The sequence below is a fragment of the Schistocerca gregaria genome, chromosome 8, assembly GCF_023897955.1.
Source record: "Schistocerca gregaria isolate iqSchGreg1 chromosome 8, iqSchGreg1.2, whole genome shotgun sequence".
Classification (NCBI taxonomy): domain Eukaryota; kingdom Metazoa; phylum Arthropoda; class Insecta; order Orthoptera; family Acrididae; genus Schistocerca; species Schistocerca gregaria.
The window spans coordinates 5640356-5664084 of NC_064927.1; positions in this window are offsets into that span (position 1 = coordinate 5640356).

Sequence of the window (23729 nt, forward strand, 5' to 3'; positions counted from 1 at the left end):
GAAACTACTACTGGTCTTCCAGGGAACGATAAAAGCGTAGACTGTTTGAGACATTACTCCCATGGAGGAAAATGCGCATGATGACTGTTGTATTCAATCTCGAGGCAATTTCTGTGTTTCATCAACACCTTGATGGTCCACAGATTACAGAATGCCTCCAGATGTGCATCGGAAACTACTACTGGTCTTGCAGGGAACGATCAAAGCGTGGACTGTTTGAGACATTAATCCCATGGAGGAAAGTACGCATGGTGACTGTTGTATCCAATCGCGATGCAATTTCTGTGTTTCATCAAAACTCTGATAGTCCATAGTTTACAGAATGCTCCCAGATGTGTATCGGAAACTACTACTTCCTTAAGGGAACGATCAAAGAGTAGACTGTTTGAGACATTACTCCCATGGAGGAAAGTGCGGATGGTGATTGTTGTGTTCAATCCCGATGCATTTTCTGTGTTTCATCAACACTTTGAAGGTCCACAGATTACAGAATGCCTCCAGATATGCATCGGAAACTACTACTGGTCTTCCAGGAATCGATCAAAGCTTAGACTATTTGAGACATTACTCCCATGGAGGAAAGTGCGCATGGGGTCTGTTGTTTTCAATCCCGATGCAATTTCTGTGTTTCATCAACACCCTGATAGTCTACAGATTACAGAATGACACCAGTTGTGCATCGGGAACTACTACTGGTCTTCCAGGGAACGATCAAAGCGTAGACTGTTTGAGACATTACTCCCATGGAGGAAAGTGCGCATGGTAACTGTTGTATTCAATCCCGATGCAATTTCTGTGTTTCATCAACACTCTGATAGTCCACACATTACAGAATGCCTCCACATGTGCATCGGAAATTACTACTGGTCTTCCAGGGAACGATCAAAGAGTAAACTGATTGGGACATTACTCCCATGGAGGAAAGTGCGCATGGTGATTGTTGTATTCAATCCCGATGCAATTTTTGTGTTTCATCAACACTCTGATAGTCCACACATTACAGAATGACTCCAGATTTGCATTGGAAACTACTACTGGTCTTCCAGGGAACGATCAGAGCGTGGACTGTTTGAGACATTACACCCATGGAGGAAAGTGCGCATGGTGACTGTGGTATTCAATCCCGATGCAATTTCTGTGTTTCAACAACACTCCGATAGTCCACAGATTACAGAATGAGTCCAGATGTGCATCGGAAACTACTACTGGTCTTAAAGGGAATGATAAAAGCGTAGAGTGTTTGAGACATTAGCCCCATGGAGGAAAGTGCGCATGGTGACTGTTGTATTCAATCTCGAGGCAATTTCTGTGTTTCATCAACACCTTGAAGGTCCACAGATTACAGAATGACTCCAGATTTGCATTGGAAACTACTACTGGTCTTCCAGGGAACGATCAGAGCGTGGACTGTTTGAGACATTACACCCATGGAGGAAAGTGCGCATGGTGGCTGTTGTATCCAATCGCGATGCAATTTCTGTGTTTCATCAACACTCTGATAGTCCACAGATTACAGAATGCTCCCAGATGTGTATCGGAAACTACTACTTCCTTAAGGGAACGATCAAAGCGTAGACTGTTTGAGACATTACTCCCATGGAGGAAAGTGCGGATGGTGATTGTTGTGTTCAATCCCGATGCATTTTCTGTGTTTCATCAACACTTTGAAGGTAAACAGATTACAGAATGCCTCCAGATATGCATCGGAAACTACTACTGGTCTTCCAGGAATCGATCAAAGCGTAGACTATTTGAGACATTACTCCCATGGAGGAAGTGCACGTGGTGAATGTTGTATTCATTCCCGATGCAATTTCTGTGTTTCATCAACACTTTGAAGGTCCACAGATTACACAGTGCTCCAGATGTGGATCGGAAACTACTACTGGTCCTCCAGGGAACGATCAAAGCGTAGACTGTTTGAGATATTACTCCCATGGAGGAAAGTGCGCATGGGGTCTGTTGTATTCAATCCCGATGCAATTTCTGTGTTTCATCAACACCCTGATAGTCCACACATTACAGAATGACACCAGTTGTGCATCGGAAACTACTACTGGTCTTGCAGGTAACGATCAAAGCGTGGACTGTTTGAGACATTACTCCCACGGAGTAAAGTGCGCATGGTCACTGGTGTATTCAATCCCGATGCAATTTCTGTGTTTCATCAATACTGTGATATTCCACACATTACAGAATGACCTCAGATGTGCATCGGAAACTACTACTGGTCTTCCAGGGAACGATCAATGCGTAAACTGTTTGAGACATTACTCCCATGGAGGAAAGTGCGCATGCTGACTGTTGTATTCAATCCCGATGCAATTTATGTGTTTCAACAACACTCAGATAGTCCACAGATTACTGAATGCCTCCAGATAGCCATCGGAAACTACTACTGGTCTTTCAGGGAACGATCAAAACGTAAACTGTTTGAGACATTACTCCTATGGAGGAAAGTGCGCATGGTGACTGTTGTATACAATCCCGATGCAATTTCTGTGTTTCATCAACACTCTGATAGTCCACACATTTCAGAATGACACCAGATGTGCATCGGAAACTACTACTGGTCTTCCAGGAAACGATCAAAGCGTAGACTGTTTGAGACATTACTCCCATAGAGGAAGTGCGTATGGTGACTGTTGTATTCAATCCGGATGCAATTTTTGTGTTTCATCAACAATCTGATAGTCCACACATTACAGAATGACTCCAGATGTGCATCGGAAACTACTACTGGTCTTCCAGAGAACGATCAAAGCGTAAACTGTTTGAGACATTACTCCCGTTGAGGAAAGTCCGAATGGTGACTGTTGTATTCAATCACGATGGAATTTCTGTGTTTTATCAACACTCTGATAGTCCACAGATTACAGAATGACACCAGATGTGCATCGGAAACTACAACTTGTCTTCCAGGGAACGATCAAAGCGTAGACTGTTTGAGACATTACTCCCATGGAGGAAAGTGCGCATGGTGACTGTTGTATTCAATCCCGATGCAATTTCTGTGTTTCATCAACACTGTGATATTCCACACATTACAGAATGACCCCAGATGTGCATCGGAAACTACTACTGGTCTTCCAGGGAACGATCAAAGCGTAAACTGTTTGAGACATTACTCCCATGGAGGAAAGTGCGCATGCTGACTGTTGTATTCAATCCCGATGCAATTCGTGTGTTTCAATAACACTCAGATAGTCCACAGATTACAGAATGCCTCCAGATAGCCATCGGAAACTACTACTGGTTTTCCAGGGAACGATCAAAGCGTGGACTGTTTGAGACATTACTCCCATGGAGGAAAGTGCGCATGGTGACTGTGTATCCAATCGCGATGCAATTTCTGTGTTTTATCAACACTCTGATAGTCCACAGATTACAGAATGCTCCCAGATGTGTATCGGAAACTACTACTTCCTTAAGGGAACGATCAAAGCGTAGACTGTTTGAGACATTACTCCCATGGAGGAAAGTGCGGTTGGTGATTGTTGTGTTCAATCCCGATGCATTTTCTGTGTTTCATCAACACTTTGAAGGTCCACAGATTACACAGTGCTCCAGATGTGCATCGGAAACTACTACTGGTCCTCCAGGGAACGATCAAAGCGTAAGCTGTTTGAGACATTACTCCCACGGAGTAAAGTGCGCATGGTGACTGTTGTATTCAATCCCGATGCAATTTCTGTGTTTCGTCAACACTGTGATATTCCATAGATTACAGAATGCTTCCAGATAGGCATCGGAAACTACTACTGGTCTTCCAGGGAACGATAAAAGCGTAAACTGATTGAGACATTACTCCCATGGATTAAAGTGCGCATGGTGACTGTTGTATTTAATCCCGATGCAATTTATGTGTTCCATCAACACTCTGATAGTCCACACATTACAGAATGACTCCAGATTTGCATTGGAAACTACTACTGGTCTTCCAGGGAACGATCAGAGCGTGGACTGTTTGAGACATTACACCCATGGAGGAAAGTGCGCATGGTGACTGTTGTATCCAATCGCGATGCAATTTCTGTGTTTCATCAACACTCTGATAGTCCCCAGATTACAGAATGCTCCCAGATGTGTATCGGAAACTACTACTTCCTTAAGGGAACGATCAAAGCGTAGACTGTTTGAGACATTACTCCCATGGAGGAAAGTGCGGATGGTGATTGTTGTGTTCAATCCCGATGCATTTTCTGTGTTTCATCAACACTTTGAAGGTAAACAGATTACAGAATGCCTCCAGATATGCATCGGAAACTACTACTGGTCTTCCAGGAATCGATCAAAGCGTAGACTATTTGAGACATTACTCCCATGGAGGAAGTGCACGTGGTGAATGTTGTATTCATTCCCGATGCAATTTCTGTGTTTCATCAACACTTTGAAGGTCCACAGATTACACAGTGCTCCAGATGTGCATCGGAAACTACTACTGGTCCTCCAGGGAACGATCAAAGCGTAGACTGTTTGAGATATTACTCCCATGGAGGAAAGTGCGCATGGTGACTGTTGTATTCAATCCCGATGCAATTTCTGTGTTTCAACAACACTCTGATAGTCCACACATTACAGAATGCCTCCAGATGTGCATCGGAAATTACTACTGGTCTTCCAGGGAACGATCAAAGCGTAAACTGATTGAGACATTACTCCGATGGAGGAAAGTGCGCATGGTGACTGTTGCATTCAATCCCGATGCAATTTATGTGTTTCATCAACACTCTGATAGTCCACACATTACAGAATGACTCCAGATTTGCATTGGATACTACTACTGGTCTTCCAGGGAACGATCAGAGCGAAAACTGTTTGAGACATTACTCCCATGGAGGGAAGTGCTAATGGTGACTGTTGTATTCAATCCCGAGGCAATTTCTGTGCTTCATCAACACCTTGAAGGTCCACAGATTACAGAATGCCTCCAGATGTGCATCGGAAACTACTACTGGTCTTGCAGGTAACGATCAAAGCGTGGACTGTTTGGGACATTACTCCCACGGAGTAAAGTGCGCATGGTGACTGGTGTATTCAATCCCGATGCAATTTCTGTGTTTCATCAATACTGTGATATTCCACACATTACAGAATGACCCCAGATGTGCATCGGAAACTACTACTGGTCTTCCAGGGAACGATCAAAGCGTAAACTGTTTGAGACATTACTCCCATGGAGGAAAGTGCACATGCTGACTGTTGTATTCAATCCCGATGCAATTTATGTGTTTCAACAACACTCAGATAGTTCACAGATTACTGAATGCCTCCAGAGAGCCATCGGAAACTACTACTGGTTTTCCAGGGAACGAGCAAAGCGTAGACTGTTTGAGACATTACTCCCCTGGAGGAAAGTGCCCATGGTGACTGTTGTATTCAATCCCGATGCAATTTTTGTGTTTCATCAACACTTTGAAGTCCACAGATTACAGAATGCCTCCAGATGTTCATCGGAAACTACTACTGGTCTTCCAGGAATCGATCAAAGCGTAGACTGTTTGAGACATTATTCCCATGGAGGAAAGCGCGCATGGTGACTGTTGTATTCAATCCCGATGCAATTTATGTGTTTCAACAACACTCAGATAGTCAACACATTTCAGAATGCCCCAGATGTTCATCGGAAACTACTACTGGTCTTCCAGGGAACGATCAAAGCGTAAACTGTTTGAGACATTACTCCCATGGAGGAAAGTGTGCATGGTGACTGTTGTATTCAATCCCGATGCAATTTCTGTGTTTCATCAACACTCTGACAGTCCACACTTTACAGAAGGCCCCCTGATGTGCATCGGAAACTACTACTGGTCTTTCAGGGAACGATCAAAGCGTAAACTGTTTGAGACATTACTCCCATGGAGGAAAGTGCGTATGGTGACTGTTGTATTCAATCCAGATGCAATTTCTGTGTTTCAACAACAATCTGATAGTCCACACATTACAGAATGACTCCAGATGTGCATCGGAAACTACTACTGGTTTTCCAGGGAACGATCAAAGCGTAAACTGTTTGAGACATTATTCTCATGGAGGGAAGTGCGCATGGTGACTGTTGTATTCAATCCCGATGCAATTTCTGTGTTTCATCAACATTCTGATAGTCCACAGATTACAGAATCCCCCAGGTGTGCATCGGAAACTACTACTGGTCTTCCAGAGAACGATCAAAGCGTAAACTGTTTGAGACATTACTCCCGTGGAGGAAAGTCCGAATGGTGACTGTTGTATTCAATCCCGATGGAATTTCTGTGTTTTATCAACACTCTGATATTCCACAGATTACAGAATGACACCAGATGTGCATCGGAAACTACAACTTGTCTTCCAGGGAACGATCAAAGCGTAGACTGTTTGAGACATTACTCCCAAGGAGGAAAGTGCGCATGGTGACTGTTGTATTCAATCCCGATGCAATTTCTGTGTTTCATCAACACTGTGATATTCCACACATTACAGAATGACCCCAGATGTGCATCGGAAACTACTACTGGTCTTCCAGGGAACGATCAAAGCGTAAACTGTTTGAGACATTACTCCCATGGAGGAAAGTGCGCATGCTCACTGTTGTATTCAATCCCGATGCAATTCGTGTGTTTCAATAACACTCAGATAGTCCACAGATTACAGAATGCCTCCAGATAGCCATCGGAAACTACTACTGGTTTTCCAGGGAACGATCAAAGCGTGGACTGTTTGAGACATTACTCCCATGGAGGAAAGTGCGCATGGTGACTGTTGTATCCAATCGCGATGCAAATTCTGTGTATCATCAACACTCTGATAGTCCACAGACTACAGAATGCTCCCAGATGTGTATCGGAATCTACTACTTCCTTAAGGGAACGATCAAAGCGGAGACTGTTTGAGACATTACTCCCATGGAGGAAAGTGCGGTTGGTGATTGTTGTGTTCAATCCCGATGCATTTTCTGTGTTTCATCAACACTTTGAAGGTCCACAGATTACACAGTGCTCCAGATGTGCATCGGAAACTACTACTGGTCCTCCAGGGAACGATCAAAGCGTAAGCTGTTTGAGACATTACTCCCACGGAGTAAAGTGCGCATGGTGACTGTTGTATTCAATCCCGATGCAATTTCTGTGTTTCATCAACACTGTGATATTCCACACATTACAGAATGACCCCAGATGTGCATCGGAAACTACTACTGGTCTTCCAGAGAACGATCAAAGCGTAAACTGTTTGAGACATTACTCCCATGGAGGAAAGTGCGCATGCTGACTGTTGTATTCAATCCCGATGCAATTCATGTGTTTCAATAACACTCAGATATTCCACAGATTACAGAATGCCTCCAGATAGCCATCGGAAACTACTACTGGTTTTCCAGGGAATGATCAAAGCGTAGACTGTTTGAGACATTACTCCCATGGAGGAAAGTGCGCATGGTGACTGTTGTATTCAATCCCGATGCAATTTTTGTGTTTCATCAACACTTTGAAGTCCACAGATTACAGAATGCCTCCAGATGTTCATCGGAAACTACTACTGGTCTTCCAGGAATCGATCAAAGCGTAGACTGTTTGAGACATTATTCCCATGGAGGAAAGCGCGCATGGTGACTGTTGTATTCAATCCCGGTGCAATTTATGTGTTTCAACAACACTCAGATAGTCAACACATTTCAGAATGCCCCAGATGTTCATCGGAAACTACTACTGGTCTTCCAGGGAACGATCAAAGCGTAAACTGTTTGAGACATTACTCCCATGGAGGAAAGTGTGCATGGTGACTGTTGTATTCAATCCCGATGTAATTTCTGTGTTTTATCAACACTCTGACAGTCCACACATTACAGAAGGCCCCCTGATGTGCATCGGAAACTACTACTGGTCTTTCAGGGAACGATCAAAGCGTAAACTGTTTGAGACATTACTCCCATGGAGGAAAGTGCGCATGGTGACTGTTGTATACAATCCCGATGCAATTTCTGTGTTTCATCAACACTCTGATAGTCCACACATTTCAGAATGACACCAGATGTGCATCGGAAACTACTACTGGTCTTCCAGGAAACGATCAAAACGTAGACTGTTTGAGACATTACTCCCATGGAGGAAAGTGCGCGTGGTGACCATTGTATTCATTCCCGATGCAATTGCTGTGTTTCATCAACACTTTGAAGGTCCACAGATTACACAGTGCTCCAGATGTGCATCGGACACTACTACTGGTCCTCCAGGGAACGATCAAAGCGTAAACTGTTTGAGACATTACTCCCACGGAGTAAAGTGCGCATGGTGACTGTTGTATTCAATCCCGATGCAATTTCTGTGTTTCGTCAACTCTCTGATATTCCACACATTACAGAATGCCCCCTGATGTGCGTCGGATACTACTACTGGTCTTCCAGTGAACGATCAAAGCGCAAACTGTTTGAGACATTACTCCCATGGAGAAAAGTGTGCATGCTGACTGTTGTATTCAATCACGATGCAATTTCTGTGTTTCTTCAACACTCTTATAGTCAACACATTACAGGAGGCCCCCTGATGTGCACCGGAAACTACTACTGGTCTTCCAGGGAACGATCAAAGCGTAGACTGTTTGAGACATTACTCCCATGGAGGAAAGTGCGCATGGTGATTGTTGTATTCATTCCCGATGCATTTTCTGTGTTTCATCATCACTTTGAAGGTCCACAGATTACAGAATGCCTCCAGATGTGCATCGGAAACTACTACTGGTCTTCCAGGGAACGATCAAAGCGTAGACTGTTTGAGATATTACTCCCATGGAGGAAAGTGCGAATGGTGACTGTTGTATTCAATCCCGATGCAATTTATGTGTTTCAACAACACTCAGATAGTCAACACATTTCAGAATGCCCCAGATGTTCATCGGAAACTACTACTGGTCTTCCAGGGAACGATCAAATCGTAAACTGTTTGAGACATTACTCCCATGGAGGAAAGTGTGCATGGTGACTGTTGTATTCAATCCCGATGCAATTTCTGTGTTTCATCAACACTCTGACAGTCCACACATTACAGAAGGCCCCCTGATGTGCATCGGAAACTACTACTGGTCTTTCAGGGAACGATCAAAGCGTAAACTGTTTGAGACATTACTCCTATGGAGGAAAGTGCGCATGGTGACTGTTGTATACAATCCCGATGCAATTTCTGTGTTTCATCAACACTCTGATAGTCCACACATTTCAGAATGACACCAGATGTGCATCGGAAACTACTACTGGTCTTCCAGGAAACGATCAAAGCGTAGACTGTTTGAGACATTACTCCCATGGAGGAAAGTGCGTATGGTGACTGTTGTATTCAATCCAGATGCAATTTCTGTGTTTCAACAACAATCTGATAGTCCACACATTACAGAATGACTCCAGATGTGCATCGGAAACTACTACTGGTTTTCCAGGGAACGATCAAAGCGTAAACTGTTTGAGACATTATTCTCATGGAGGGAAGTGCGCATTGTGACTGTTGTATTCAATCCCGATGCAATTTCTGTGTTTCATCAACACTCTGATAGTCCACACATTACAGAAGGCCCCCATTGGAGCATCGGAAACTACTACTGGTCTTCCAGGGAACGATCAAAGCGTAAACTGTTTGAGACATTACTCCAATGGAGGAAAGTGCGCATGGTGACTGTTGTATTCAATCCCGAAACAATTTCTGTGTTTCATGAACACTCTGATAGTCCACAGATTACAGAATCCCCCAGGTGTGCATCGGAAACTACTACTGGTCTTCCAGAGAACGATCAAAGCGTAAACTGTTTGAGACATTACTCCCGTGGAGGAAAGTCCGAATGGTGACTGTTGTATTCAATCCCGATGGAATTTCTGTGTTTTATCAACACTCTGATAGTCCACAGATTACAGAATGACACCAGATGTGCATCGGAAACTACAACTTGTCTTCCAGGGAACGATCAAAGCGTAGACTGTTTGAGACATTACTCCCATGGAGGAAAGTGCGCATGGTGACTGTTGTATTCAATCCCGATGCAATTTCTGTGTTTCATCAACACTGTGATATTCCACACATTACAGAATGACCCCAGATGTGCATCGGAAACTACTACTGGTCTTCCAGGGAACGATCAAAGCGTAAACTGTTTGAGACATTACTGCCATGGAGGAAAGTGCGCATGCTCACTGTTGTATTCAATCCCGATGCAATTCGTGTGTTTCAATAACACTCAGATAGTCCACAGATTACAGAATGCCTCCAGATAGCCATCGGAAACTACTACTGGTTTTCCAGGGAACGATCAAAGCGTGGACTGTTTGAGACATTACTCCCATGGAGGAAAGTGCGCATGGTGACTGTTGTATCCAATCGCGATGCAATTTCTGTGTTTCATCAACACTCTGATAGTCCACAGATTACAGAATGCTCCCAGATGTGTATCGGAAACTACTACTTCCTTAAGGGAACGATCAAAGCGTAGACTGTTTGAGACATTACTCCCATGGAGGAAAGTGCGGTTGGTGATTGTTGTGTTCAATCCCGATGCATTTTCTGTGTTTCATCAACACTTTGAAGGTCCACAGATTACACAGTGCTCCAGATGTGCATCGGAAACTTCTACTGGTCCTCCAGGGAACGATCAAAGCGTAAGCTGCTTGAGACATTACTCCCACGGAGTAAAGTGCGCATGGTGACTGTTGTATTCAATCCCGATGCAATTTCTGTGTTTCATCAACACTCTGATAGTCCACACATTTCAGAATGACACCAGATGTGCATCGGAAACTACTACTGGTCTTCCAGGAAACGATCAAAGCGTAGACTGTTTGAGACATTACTCCCATGGAGGAAAGTGCGTATGGTGACTGTTGTATTCAATCCAGATGCAATTTCTGTGTTTCAACAACAATCTGATAGTCCACACATTACAGAATGACTCCAGATGTGCATCGGAAACTACTACTGGTTTTCCAGGGAACGATCAAAGCGTAAACTGTTTGAGACATTATTCTCATGGAGGGAAGTGCGCATTGTGACTGTTGTATTCAATCCCGATGCAATTTCTGTGTTTCATCAACACTCTGATAGTCCACACATTACAGAAGGCCCCCATTGGAGCATCGGAAACTACTACTGGTCTTCCAGGGAACGATCAAAGCGTAAACTGTTTGAGACATTACTCCAATGGAGGAAAGTGCGCATGGTGACTGTTGTATTCAATCCCGAAACAATTTCTGTGTTTCATGAACACTCTGATAGTCCACAGATTACAGAATCCCCCAGGTGTGCATCGGAAACTACTACTGGTCTTCCAGAGAACGATCAAAGCGTAAACTGTTTGAGACATTACTCCCGTGGAGGAAAGTCCGAATGGTGACTGTTGTATTCAATCCCGATGGAATTTCTGTGTTTTATCAACACTCTGATAGTCCACAGATTACAGAATGACACCAGATGTGCATCGGAAACTACAACTTGTCTTCCAGGGAACGATCAAAGCGTAGACTGTTTGAGACATTACTCCCATGGAGGAAAGTGCGCATGGTGACTGTTGTATTCAATCCCGATGCAATTTCTGTGTTTCATCAACACTGTGATATTCCACACATTACAGAATGACCCCAGATGTGCATCGGAAACTACTACTGGTCTTCCAGGGAACGATCAAAGCGTAAACTGTTTGAGACATTACTGCCATGGAGGAAAGTGCGCATGCTCACTGTTGTATTCAATCCCGATGCAATTCGTGTGTTTCAATAACACTCAGATAGTCCACAGATTACAGAATGCCTCCAGATAGCCATCGGAAACTACTACTGGTTTTCCAGGGAACGATCAAAGCGTGGACTGTTTGAGACATTACTCCCATGGAGGAAAGTGCGCATGGTGACTGTTGTATCCAATCGCGATGCAATTTCTGTGTTTCATCAACACTCTGATAGTCCACAGATTACAGAATGCTCCCAGATGTGTATCGGAAACTACTACTTCCTTAAGGGAACGATCAAAGCGTAGACTGTTTGAGACATTACTCCCATGGAGGAAAGTGCGGTTGGTGATTGTTGTGTTCAATCCCGATGCATTTTCTGTGTTTCATCAACACTTTGAAGGTCCACAGATTACACAGTGCTCCAGATGTGCATCGGAAACTTCTACTGGTCCTCCAGGGAACGATCAAAGCGTAAGCTGCTTGAGACATTACTCCCACGGAGTAAAGTGCGCATGGTGACTGTTGTATTCAATCCCGATGCAATTTCTGTGTTTCATCAACACTGTGATATTCCACACATTACAGAATGACCCCAGATGTGCATCGGAAACTACTACTGGTCTTCCAGGGAACGATCAAAGCGTAAACTGTTTGAGACATTACTCCCATGGAGGAAAGTGCGCATGCTGACTGTTGTATTCAATCTCGATGCAATTCATGTGTTTCAATAACACTCAGATATTCCACAGATTACAGAATGCCTCCAGATAGCCATCGGAAACTACTACTGGTTTTCCAGGGAATGATCAAAGCGTAGACTGTTTGAGACATTACTCCCATGGAGGAAAGTGCGCATGGTGACTGTTGTATTCAATCCCGATGCAATTTTTGTGTTTCATCAACACTATGAAGTCCACAGATTACAGAATGCCTCCAGATGTTCATCGGAAACTACTACTGGTCTTCCAGGAATCGATCAAAGCGTAGACTGTTTGAGACATTATTCCCATGGAGGAAAGCGCGCATGGTGACTGTTGTATTCAATCCCGGTGCAATTTATGTGTTTCAACAACTCTCAGATAGTCAACACATTTCAGAATGCCCCCGATGTTCATCGGAAACTACTACTGGTCTTCCAGGGAACGATCAAAGCGTAAACTGTTTGAGACATTACTCCCATGGAGGAAAGTGTGCATGGTGACTGTTGTATTCAATCCCGATGTAATTTCTGTGTTTTATCAACACTCTGACAGTCCACACATTACAGAAGGCCCCCTGATGTGCATCGGAAACTACTACTGGTCTTTCAGGGAACGATCAAAGCGTAAACTGTTTGAGACATTACTCCCATGGAGGAAAGTGCGCATGGTGACTGTTGTATACAATCCCGATGCAATTTCTGTGTTTCATCAACACTCTGATAGTCCACACATTTCAGAATGACACCAGATGTGCATCGGAAACTACTACTGGTCTTCCAGGAAACGATCAAAACGTAGACTGTTTGAGACATTACTCCCATGGAGGAAAGTGCGCGTGGTGACAATTGTATTCATTCCCGATGCAATTGCTGTGTTTCATCAACACTTTGAAGGTCCACAGATTACACAGTGCTCCAGATGTGCATCGGACACTACTACTGGTCCTCCAGGGAACGATCAAAGCGTAAACTGTTTGAGACATTACTCCCACGGAGTAAAGTGCGCATGGTGACTGTTGTATTCAATCCCGATGCAATTTCTGTGTTTCGTCAACTCTCTGATATTCCACACATTACAGAATGCCCCCAGATGTGCGTCGGATACTACTACTGGTCTTCCAGTGAACGATCAAAGCGCAAACTGTTTGAGACATTACTCCCATGGAGAAAAGTGTGCATGCTGACTGTTGTATTCAATCACGATGCAATTTCTGTGTTTCTTCAACACTCTGATAGTCAACACATTACAGGAGGCCCCCTGATGTGCACCGGAAACTACTACTGGTCTTCCAGGGAACGATCAAAGCGTAGACTGTTTGAGACATTACTCCCATGGAGGAAAGTGCGCATGGTGATTGTTGTATTCATTCCCGATGCATTTTCTGTGTTTCATCATCACTTTGAAGGTCCACAGATTACAGAATGCCTCCAGATGTGCATCGGAAACTACTACTGGTCTTCCAGCGAACGATCAAAGCGTAGACTGTTTGAGACATTACTCCCATGGAGGAAAGTGCGAATGGTGATTGTTGTATTCAATCCCGATGCATTTTCTGTGTTTTATCAACACTCGGATAGTCCACACATTACAGAATGCCTCCAGATGTGCATTGGAAACTACTACTGGTCTTCCAGGGAACGATCAAAGCGTAAACTGCTTGAGACATTACTCCGATGGAGGAAAGTGCGCATGGTGACTGTTGCATTCAATCCCGATGCAATTTCTGTGTTTCATCAACACTCTGATAGTCCACACATTACAGAATGACTCCAGATGTGCATTGGAAGCTACTACTGGTCTTCCAGGGAACGATCAGAGCGAAAACTGTATGAGACATTACTCCCATGGAGGGAAGTGCGCATGGTGACTGTTGTATTCAATCCCGATGCAATTTCTGTGTTTCATCAACACTCTGAAAGTCCACAGATTACAGAATGACACCAGATGTGCATCGGAAACTACTACTGGTCTTCCAGGGAACGATCAAAGCGTAAACTGTTTGAGACATTACTCCCATGGAGGAAAGTGCGCATGCTGACTGTTGTATTCAATCTCGATGCAATTCATGTGTTTCAATAACACTCAGATATTCCACAGATTACAGAATGCCTCCAGATAGCCATCGGAAACTACTACTGGTTTTCCAGGGAATGATCAAAGCGTAGACTGTTTGAGACATTACTCCCATGGAGGAAAGTGCGCATGGTGACTGTTGTATTCAATCCCGATGCAATTTTTGTGTTTCATCAACACTATGAAGTCCACAGATTACAGAATGCCTCCAGATGTTCATCGGAAACTACTACTGGTCTTCCAGGAATCGATCAAAGCGTAGACTGTTTGAGACATTATTCCCATGGAGGAAAGCGCGCATGGTGACTGTTGTATTCAATCCCGGTGCAATTTATGTGTTTCAACAACTCTCAGATAGTCAACACATTTCAGAATGCCCCCGATGTTCATCGGAAACTACTACTGGTCTTCCAGGGAACGATCAAAGCGTAAACTGTTTGAGACATTACTCCCATGGAGGAAAGTGTGCATGGTGACTGTTGTATTCAATCCCGATGTAATTTCTGTGTTTTATCAACACTCTGACAGTCCACACATTACAGAAGGCCCCCTGATGTGCATCGGAAACTACTACTGGTCTTTCAGGGAACGATCAAAGCGTAAACTGTTTGAGACATTACTCCCATGGAGGAAAGTGCGCATGGTGACTGTTGTATACAATCCCGATGCAATTTCTGTGTTTCATCAACACTCTGATAGTCCACACATTTCAGAATGACACCAGATGTGCATCGGAAACTACTACTGGTCTTCCAGGAAACGATCAAAACGTAGACTGTTTGAGACATTACTCCCATGGAGGAAAGTGCGCGTGGTGACAATTGTATTCATTCCCGATGCAATTGCTGTGTTTCATCAACACTTTGAAGGTCCACAGATTACACAGTGCTCCAGATGTGCATCGGACACTACTACTGGTCCTCCAGGGAACGATCAAAGCGTAAACTGTTTGAGACATTACTCCCACGGAGTAAAGTGCGCATGGTGACTGTTGTATTCAATCCCGATGCAATTTCTGTGTTTCGTCAACTCTCTGATATTCCACACATTACAGAATGCCCCCAGATGTGCGTCGGATACTACTACTGGTCTTCCAGTGAACGATCAAAGCGCAAACTGTTTGAGACATTACTCCCATGGAGAAAAGTGTGCATGCTGACTGTTGTATTCAATCACGATGCAATTTCTGTGTTTCTTCAACACTCTGATAGTCAACACATTACAGGAGGCCCCCTGATGTGCACCGGAAACTACTACTGGTCTTCCAGGGAACGATCAAAGCGTAGACTGTTTGAGACATTACTCCCATGGAGGAAAGTGCGCATGGTGATTGTTGTATTCATTCCCGATGCATTTTCTGTGTTTCATCATCACTTTGAAGGTCCACAGATTACAGAATGCCTCCAGATGTGCATCGGAAACTACTACTGGTCTTGCAGGGAACGATCAAAGCGTGGACTGTTTGAGACATTACTCCCATGGAGGAAAGTTCGCATGGTGACTGTTGTATCCAATCGCGATGCAATTTCTGTGTTTCATCAAAACTCTGATAGTCCACAGATTACAGAATGCTCCCAGATGTGTATCGGAAACTACTACTTCCTTAAGGGAACGATCAAAGCGTAGAGTGTTTGAGAAATTACTCCCATGGAGGAAAGTGCAGATGGTGATTGTTGTGTTCAATCCCGGTGCATTTTCTGTCTTTCATCAACACTTTGAAGGTCCACAGATTACAGAATGCCTCCAGATATGCATCGGAAACTACTACTGGTCTTCCAGGAATCGATCAGAGCGTAGACTATTTGAGACATTACTCCCATGGAGGAAAGTGCGCATGGTGACTGTTGTATTCAATCCCAATGCAATTTAAGTGTTTCAACAACACTCAGATAGTCCACAGATTACAGAATGCCTCCAGATAGGCATCGGTAGCTACTACTGGTCTTCCAGGGAACGATCAAAGCGTAGACTGTTTGAGACATTACGCCCATGGAGGAAAGTGCGCATGGGGTCTGTTGTATTCAATCCCGATGCAATTTCAGTGTTTCATCAACACTCTGATAGTCCACACATTACAGAATGACACCTGATGTGCATCGGAAACTACTACTGGTCTTCCAGGAACGAACAAAGCGTAGACTGTTTGAGACATTACTCCCATGTAGGAAAGTGCGCATGGTGACTGTTGTATTCAATCCCGATGCAATTTCTGTGTTTCATCATCACTCTGATAGTCCACACATTACAGAATGATCCCAGATGTGCATCGGAAATTACTACTGGTCTTCCAGGGAACGATCAAAGCGTAAACTGATTGAGACATTACTCCCATGGAGGAAAGTGCGCATGGTGACTGTTGTATTCAATCCCGATGCAATTTATGTGTTTCATCAACACTCCGACAGTCCACACATTACAGAATGACTCCAGGTGTGCATTGGAAACTACTACTGGTCTTCCAGGGAACGATCAGAGCGAAAACTGTTTGAGACATTACTCCCATGGAGGGAAGTGCGCATGGTGACTGTTGTATTCATTCCCGATGCAATTTCTATGTTTCATCAACACTCTGATAGTCCACAGATTACAGAATGACACCAGATGTGCATCGGAAACTACTACTGGTCTTCCAGGGAACGATCAAAGCGTAGAATGTTTGAGACATTACTCCCATGGAGGAAAGTGCGCATGGTGACTGATGTATTCAATCCCGATGCAATTTATGTATTTCAACAACACTCAGATAGTCCACAGATTACAGAATGCCTCCAGATAGGCATCGGAAACTACTACTGGTCTTCCAGGGAACGATAAAAGCGTAGACTGTTTGAGACATTACTCCCATGGAGGAAAATGCGCATGATGACTGTTGTATTCAATCCCGAGGCAATTTCTGTGCTTCATCAACACCTTGAAGGTCCAAAGATTACAGAATGCCTCCAGATGTGCATCGGAAACTGCTACTGGTCTTGCAGGGAACGATCAAAGCGTGGACTGTTTGAGACATTATTCCCATGGAGGAAAGTGCGCATGGTGACTGTTGTATTCAATCCCAATGCAATTTATGTGTTTCAACAACACTCAGATAGTCCACAGATTACAGAATGCCTCCAGATATTCATCGGTAACTACTACTGGTCTTCCAGGGAACGATCAAAGCGTAGACTGTTTGAGACATTACTCCCATGGAGGAAAGTGCGCATGGGGTCTGTTGTATTCAATCCCGATGCAATTTCTGTGTTTCATCAACACTCTGATATTCCACACATTACAGAATGACACCAGATGTGCATCGGAAAATACTACTGGTCTTCCAGGGAACGATCAAAGCGTAGACCCTTTGAGACATTACTCCCATGGAGGAAAGTGCGCATGGTGACTGTTGTATTCAATCCCGAAACAATTTCTGTGTTTCATCATCACTCTGACAGGCCACTCATTACAGAATGCCTCCAGATGTGCATCGGAAACTACTACTGGTCTTCCAGGGAACGATCAAAGCGTAAACTGTTTGAGACATTACTTCCATGCAGGAAACTGCGCATGGTGACTGTTGTATTCAATCCCGATGCAATTTCTGTGTTTCATCAACACTCTGATAGTCCACACATTACAGAAGGCCCCCAGATGTGCATCGGAAACTACCACTGGTCTTCCAGGGAACAATCAAAGCGTAAACTGTTTGAGACATTACTCCCATGGTGGAATTGCGCATGGTGACTGTTCTATTCAATCCCGATGCAATTTCTGTGTTTCATGAAAACTCTGATAGTCCAAGGATTACAGAATGCCCCCAGATGTGCATCGGAAACTAGTACTGGTCTTCCAGAGATCGATCAAAGCGTAAACTGTTTGAGACATTACTCCCGTGGAGGAAAGTTCCAATGGTGACTGTTGTATTCAATCCCGCTGCAATTTCTGTGTTTTATCAACACTCTGATAGTCCACACATTACAGAATGACGAAAGATGTGCATCGGAAACTACATCTTGTCTTTATGGGAACGATCAAAGCTTAGACTGTTTGAGACATTACTCCTATGGAGGAAAGTGCGCATGGTGACTGTTGTATTCAATCCCGATGCAATTTCTGTGTTTCATCAACACTCTGATAGTCCACAGATTACAGAATGCCCCCAGATGTGCATCGGAAACTACTACTGGTCTTCCAGGAACGAACAAAGCGTAGACTGTTTGAGACATTACTCCCATGTAGGAAAGTGCGCATGGTGACTGTTGTATTCAATCCCGATGCAATTTCTGTGTTTCATCATCACTCTGATAGTCCACACATTACAGAATGATCCCAGATGTGCATCGGAAATTACTACTGGTCTTCCAGGGAACGATCAAAGCGTAAACTGATTGAGACATTACTCCCATGGAGGAAAGTGCGCATGGTGACTGTTGTATTCAATCCCGATGCAATTTATGTGTTTCATCAACACTCCGACAGTCCACACATTACAGAATGACTCCAGGTGTGCATTGGAAACTACTACTGGTCTTCCAGGGAACGATCAGAGCGAAAACTGTTTGAGACATTACTCCCATGGAGGGAAGTGCGCATGGTGACTGTTGTATTCATTCCCGATGCAATTTCTATGTTTCATCAACACTCTGATAGTCCACAGATTACAGAATGACACCAGATGTGCATCGGAAACTACTACTGGTCTTCCAGGGAACGATCAAAGCGTAGACTGTTTGAGACATTACTCCCATGGAGGAAAGTGCGCATGGTGACTGATGTATTCAATCCCGATGCAATTTATGTATTTCAACAACACTCAGATAGTCCACAGATTACAGAATGCCTCCAGATAGGCATCGGAAACTACTACTGGTCTTCCAGGGAACGATAAAAGCGTAGACTGTTTGAGACATTACTCCCATGGAGGAAAATGCGCATGATGACTGTTGTATTCAATCCCGAGGCAATTTCTGTGCTTCATCAACACCTTGAAGGTCCAAAGATTACAGAATGCCTCCAGATGTGCATCGGAAACTGCTACTGGTCTTGCAGGGAACGATCAAAGCGTGGACTGTTTGAGACATTATTCCCATGGAGGAAAGTGCGCATGGTGACTGTTGTATTCAATCCCAATGCAATTTATGTGTTTCAACAACACTCAGATAGTCCACAGATTACAGAATGCCTCCAGATATTCATCGGTAACTACTACTGGTCTTCCAGGGAACGATCAAAGCGTAGACTGTTTGAGACATTACTCCCATGGAGGAAAGTGCGCATGGGGTCTGTTGTATTCAATCCCGATGCAATTTCTGTGTTTCATCAACACTCTGATATTCCACACATTACAGAATGACACCAGATGTGCATCGGAAAATACTACTGGTCTTCCAGGGAACGATCAAAGCGTAGACCCTTTGAGACATTACTCCCATGGAGGAAAGTGCGCATGGTGACTGTTGTATTCAATCCCGAAACAATTTCTGTGTTTCATCATCACTCTGACAGGCCACTCATTACAGAATGCCTCCAGATGTGCATCGGAAACTACTACTGGTCTTCCAGGGAACGATCAAAGCGTAAACTGTTTGAGACATTACTCCCATGCAGGAAACTGCGCATGGTGACTGTTGTATTCAATCCCGATGCAATTTCTGTGTTTCATCAACACTCTGATAGTCCACACATTACAGAAGGCCCCCAGATGTGCATCGGAAACTACCACTGGTCTTCCAGGGAACGATCAAAGCGTAAACTGTTTGAGACATTACTCCCATGGTGGAATTGCGCATGGTGACTGTTCTATTCAATCCCGATGCAATTTCTGTGTTTCATGAAAACTCTGATAGTCCAAGGATTACAGAATGCCCCCAGATGTGCATCGGAAACTAGTACTGGTCTTCCAGAGATCGATCAAAGCGTAAACTGTTTGAGACATTACTCCCGTGGAGGAAAGTTCCAATGGTGACTGTTGTATTCAATCCCGCTGCAATTTCTGTGTTTTATCAACACTCTGATAGTCCACACATTACAGAATGACGAAAGATGTGCATCGGAAACTACAACTTGTCTTTATGGGAACGATCAAAGCTTAGACTGTTTGAGACATTACTCCTATGGAGGAAAGTGCGCATGGTGACTGTTGTATTCAATCCCGATGCAATTTCTGTGTTTCATCAACACTCTGATAGTCCACAGATTACAGAATGCCCCCAGATGTGCATCGGAAACTACTACTGGTCTTCCAGAGAAAGATCAAAGCGTAAACTGTTTGAGACATTACTCCCGTGGAGGAAAGTACGAATGGTGACTGTTGTATACAATCCCGATGCAATTTCTGTGTTTCATCAACACTCTGATAGTCCACAGATTACAGAATGACACCAGATGTGCATCGGAAACTACTACTGGTCTTCCAGGGAACGACCCTAGCGTAGAATGTTTTAGACATTACTCCCATGGAGGAAAATGCCGATGATGACTGTTGCATTCAATCCCGAGGCAATTTATGTGTTTCAACAACACTCAGATAGTCCACAGATTACAGAATGCCACCAGATGTGCATCGGAAATTACTACTGGTCTTCCAGGGAACGATCAAAGCGTAAACTGATTGAGACATTACTCCCATGGAGGAAAGTGCGCATGGTGACTGTTGTATTCAGTCCCGATGCAATTTATGTGTTTCATCAACACTCTGATAGTCCACACATTACAGAATGACTCCAGATGTGCATTGGAAACTACTACTGGCCTTCCAGGGAACGATCAGAGCGAAAACTGTTTGAGACATTACTCCCATGGAGGGAAGTGCGCATGGTGACTGTTGTATTCAATCCCGATGCAATTTCTATGTTTCATCAACACTCTGATAGTCCACAGATTACAGAATGACACCGGATGTGCATCGGAAACTACTACTGGTCTTCCAGGGAACGATCAAAGCGTAGACTGTTTGAGACATTACTCCCATGGAGGAAAGTGCGCATGGTGACTGTTGTATTCAATCCCGATGCAATTTATGTGTTTCATCAACACTCCGACAGTCCACACATTACAGAATGACTCCAGGTGTGCATTGGAAACTACTACTGGTCTTCCAGGGAACGATCAGAGCGAAAACTGTTTGAGACATTACTCCCATGGAGGGAAGTGCGCATGGTGACTGTTGTATTCATTCCCGATGCAATTTCTATGTTTCATCAACACTCTGATAGTCCACAGATTACAGAATGACACCAGATGTGCATCGGAAACTACTACTGGTCTTCCAGGGAACGATCAAAGCGTAGACTGTTTGAGACATTACTCCATTGGAGGAAAGTGCGCATGGTGACTGATGTATTCAATCCCGATGCAATTTATGTATTTCAACAACACTCAGATAGTCCACAGATTACAGAATGCCTCCAGATAGGCATCGGAAACTACTACTGGTCTTCCAGGGAACGATAAAAGCGTAGACTGTTTGAGACATTACTCCCATGGAGGAAAATGCGCATGATGACTGTTGTATTCAATCCCGAGGCAATTTCTGTGCTTCATCAACACCTTGAAGGTCCAAATATTACAGAATGCCTCCAGATGTGCATCGGAAATTGCTACTGGTCTTGCAGGGAACGATCAAAGCGTGGACTGTTTGAGACATTATTCCCATGGAGGAAAGTGCGCATGGTGACTGTTGTATTCAATCCCAATGCAATTTATGTGTTTCAACAACACTCAGATAGTCCACAGATTACAGAATGCCTCCAGATATTCATCGGTAACTACTACTGGTCTTCCAGGGAACGATCAAAGCGTAGACTGTTTGAGACATTACTCCCATGGAGGAAAGTGCGCATGGGGTCTGTTGTATTCAATCCCGATGCAATTTCTGTGTTTCATCAACACTCTGATATTCCACACATTACAGAATGACACCAGATGTGCATCGGAAAATACTACTGGTCTTCCAGGGAACGATCAAAGCGTAGACCCTTTGAGACATTACTCCCATGGAGGAAAGTGCGCATGGTGACTGTTGTATTCAATCCCGAAACAATTTCTGTGTTTCATCATCACTCTGACAGGCCACTCAATACAGAATGCCTCCAGATGTGCATCGGAAACTACTACTGGTCTTCCAGGGAACGATCAAAGCGTAAACTGTTTGAGACATTACTCCCATGCAGGAAAGTGCGCATGGTGACTGTTGTATTCAATCCCGATGCAATTTCTGTGTTTCATCAACACTCTGATAGTCCACATATTACAGAAGGCCCCCAGATGTGCATCGGAAACTACCACTGGTCTTCCAGGGAACGATCAAAGCGTAAACTGTTTGAGACATTACTCCCATGGTGGAATTGCGCATGGTGACTGTTCTATTCAATCACGATGCAATTTCTGTGTTTCATGAAAACTCTGATAGTCCAAGGATTACAGAATGCCCCCAGATGTGCATCGGAAACTACTACTGGTCTTCCAGAGAAAGATCAAAGCGTAAACTGTTTGAGACATTACTCCCGTGGAGGAAAGTACGAATGGTGACTGTTGTATACAATCCCGATGCAATTTCTGTGTTTCATCAACACTTTGAAGGTCCACAGACTACAGAATGCTTCCAGATGTGCATCGGAAACTACTACTGGTCTTCCAGGAATCCATCAAAGCGTAGACTGTTTGAGACGGTACTCCCATGGAGGAAAGTGCGCATTGTGACTGTTGTATTCAATCCTGATGCAATTTCTGTGTTTCATCAACACTCTGATAGTCCACAGATTACACAATGCTTCTACATGTGTATCGGAAACTACTACTGGCCTTAAGGGAACGATCAAAGTGTAGACTGTTTGAGACATTACTCCCATGGAGGAAAGTGCGCATGGTGATTGTTGTATTCAATCCCGATGCATTTTCTGTGTTTCATCCACACTTTGAAGGTCCACAGATTACAGAATGCCTCCAGATGTGCATCGGAAAATACTACTGGTCTTCCAGGAATCGTTCAAAACGTAGACTGTTTGAGACACTACTCCCATGGAGGAAAGTGCGCATGGTGACTGTTGTATTCAATCCCGATGCAATTTATGTGTTTCAACAACACTTTGAAGGTACACAGATTACAGAATGCCTCCAGATAGGCATCGGTAACTACTACTGGTCTTCCAGTGAACGATCAAAGCGTAAACTGTTTGAGACATTACTCCCGTGGAGGAAAGTGCGAATGGTGAGTAATGTATTCAATCCTGATGCAATTTTTTTGTTTCATCAACACTTTGAAGGTCCACAGACTACAAAATGCCTCCAGATGTGCATCGGAAACTA